The sequence below is a fragment of the Arachis ipaensis genome, chromosome B04, assembly GCF_000816755.2.
Source record: "Arachis ipaensis cultivar K30076 chromosome B04, Araip1.1, whole genome shotgun sequence".
Classification (NCBI taxonomy): domain Eukaryota; kingdom Viridiplantae; phylum Streptophyta; class Magnoliopsida; order Fabales; family Fabaceae; genus Arachis; species Arachis ipaensis.
The window spans coordinates 132123083-132126516 of record NC_029788.2 but is presented as its reverse complement, the minus strand read 5'-3'; positions in this window follow the sequence as shown (position 1 = coordinate 132126516).

Sequence of the window (3434 nt, the reverse complement as noted above, 5' to 3'; positions counted from 1 at the left end):
TGGTATTACTTTCCGTGGAGATGCAAGAGACAAAGAAGGTGAAAAAAATCTATTACAGATATCCAACCGAAATAGATGGTACTTTAATTTATAAAAGGTATGTCATAACTGTGTTGTCTCTGCTGGTGGTATATTTATGTGAACACACTTGTGATAAAAACGTTATGGTATTTTGAATCAGGTATCGTTTGCACGACGATGAGGACGTACGTCTTATACGGTCTTGGCACAACCGCTGGACAAATGCTCATCTGTTGGAGTTAGCTGTGTTCCTCGTTGATTTGGGTGGCCGAGAATCGTCTGCGGATACTGCCGACGATAGTCCGTTGAGTGGGCCTGTTAGACGAAATAGCAGGCGGACAATGGTGGATCTGAATATGGCTCCTGAAGGTAGTCAAGAAGGGTCTAATGTTGAAGTCGACAATGCTGAGTTGGATGATGGCGTCGAAAATCACGAGGGTTCCGCTGTTAGGGATCCAATGATGGATTAGTATGAAGTTAACCCCGATGATGGAGACGATGCCGAAGAAGAACCAGCCGAAATTCCTGATGATGGTGACGATGAAGAAGAGATGAACTATTACGGTGACACACAAATTGCCCTGACACAGTCCGCTATTTCACAACCGTATGACCGCCTGGACCACTTCTCTACGTTGAATCTCGAGGCAATAACGTCCGATTGGTCCTTTATCCAAGGAGGCCCTAAAGATGCATCAAGATCCTCCAGCAGAGGGAGCCACCTGATGTGCACCCGAGAGTCAGATGCATCTGGGAATAGAATACTCCCTATTAGCTGCATAATGTACCTTCTCGTGTACCTTAGGAGGCATTCCTCAATGGCGTCCTACTCCAACTCTCCGCAGACAATGTTAAGGAATCACATCAGCTTGACAGTCCACTTCGTCTGTGACTGTCTGTCATCCGCGCCAGGCACAACACCTAGTAACTGCTGACAAAAGTCCTCAATGGTCTGTCCCTAATGGTGCTGCTCCCAACTACCCATGCACCCGCTCACAGGATCACCATCGATCCTGAGTCCCGGCTGATACGCCATGTCCTACAGCGTGATGGTTATCTCCCCGCATGCTAGATGAAAGGTGTAGGACTCAGGCCTCCACCTCTTTAACAACGCCGAGGCAAGTGGCCAATCATGTTCGAACTTAACCATATACGCCACATACTCAAACCCGACTCGTCTGAGATATGGCCTAATTGCCTCCGGTGGTCTCGTCATCAAATTCCGCCTGGTGCGCAAGATCCGAGGCGCCTACCAAACGGAAAGATAAAATAAAACAAAAAAACAGCGTCAACTCTAAATAGCACAAGTTCACTATTTAATAATTAAAGAGAGATAAACGACAACGATATCATCATACCACTCGATCAAGTCTATCAGCAATGTATGTGCTTGGCCTGATCTAATCTGTAGAGGGTCCCCTCGTATCCCAATGACTGCTGCTCCATCTAACCACAACCAATTTAAACAAAATAACATATACTTATAAGCATTTGTTTCACATTAATGGGATTTGTAAACAAACGTATTTGATAAATACTAGTTATCTACCTCACTTTCACTAAAATCCTAGGCAACCCTAACCTATTAATCACTTAACCCTATATTCTAACTTAATTTTATTAAGATTTGACTAACAATTTAAACTAATTTTTCTTACTAAACTAACAAAGAAATAGACTAACAGCTTATACTAATTCATATATTAAAAATAATCAACAACTATGAAATAACATGAAATAAGTAAACAGTAACTCTAATTATAATTAGCATGCAACCACTAACTAAGAAATAATAGGTAACTCTAACTAATACTCAAACTAACATATTAATTACTAACCTCAAACTGCTGATGCTGTGAATAATAAATTTCTTGAATGCTGGAATACAGAAAATTTTAACAGAATAAAATTTGGAAAAAGTTTTGGAAAGAAAAGGACAAGGGACAATAGTCCTACTTTAAATTTATAATGTGCCGAACTTTATATAGAGTTTGCTGGGATACGGCGAATTTGTTCCAATTATCAAAAGAAAAAACGTGCATTCTTGTAAATAAAAATTAAAAGTGGGTTTGGTGAAAATAAATATTTTTAATAATTTATAATGAAAAAAATCCCAGTATTCATTATAAAGGATATAGGCATAGCAAAATTATTATAAATTTGGAGAAACTATAACGATTAAAAAAATAATTTAACCAATAATACAAAACAAAAATTAACCTTTTTTTTTTCTCTTTGAACCAAAAGTTCCTGTTAAATTTCACTGAAGTAATGTAGCAAGTTGGCTACCAAATTTCCTATTAGATAACAACAACAAGTGGTCAACATAACAATAATTTAGTTTAGGAACTTAAAAGTTAAAAACGAACAATATCAATATGTGATATCATATTATGATCTATCCAAGATTTCAAAAGAGTATGTCCAAATCATCTAATGGGATTAAGATGCTTCTAAAGTTAATTGACTTTTATATCTATATGTGCGTGTGTGTGATTTTTAGGATAAATAATGTTATGAATTTGCAATTTCAATTTGTATATGGATTCTAACATTTACAACTCACAAGTAGTACTCTAACTTTTCTTTAAAATAAATAAAATATTCAAGCCATATATACAAATACTTTTGGTCTCCATGGTCTATATGTGTGTGTGATTATATGAGATATTGAGATCCAATAAATAATATAAAAAGTAAAATAATATAACGGGCACAATGACAAAAAATTTCTTTTAAAATAGGTTAAATTATACAGATGATCCTACTCTTTTAGTGAAATTATAAATTGATTCTTATATTTTAAAAGTTTATAATTTGATCCTTAAAGATAATTAAAATTTGCAATTTAGTATCGTCTTTAAAAAAGTATTTGATTTAATAGAATATTCTCAACATATTTTAAAAATATTCTGTTAAATCAATATTTTTTGACCGACAGAGACTAAATTGTAAATTTTAATTCTTTTTATGGATCCAATTACAAACTTTTAAAGTATAAGGACCAATTTATAATTTTACTGAAAGTGTAAGAACTAACTATGTAATTTAACCTTCAAAATAAGTATCTCTTTTATTTTTAAAATTTATTGAAAAATTAATATAAACTTTAATAAATCTAAAAAATACTTAATTATTATTTATGTTAAATCTTAAAAAAAATATATTTAATAAAGAGAGAACCACTTGGATATCGGATTTGGTATCTCAGTTTCCCACTTGCTTTCATGCATGACATATGCACTTAGCTTATGCATGAATATTCAATTTTCTTACAAATACGATGAATATTCTAACAAATGAAGTATATATGTACGTGGTTTAATTTGGTCTAAAAAGTAGTCTGGTTTTCTAATTATCACACAAAAAATAGTTTCTAGATTATTATATTATTTAATGAATTTTAAAAGAGA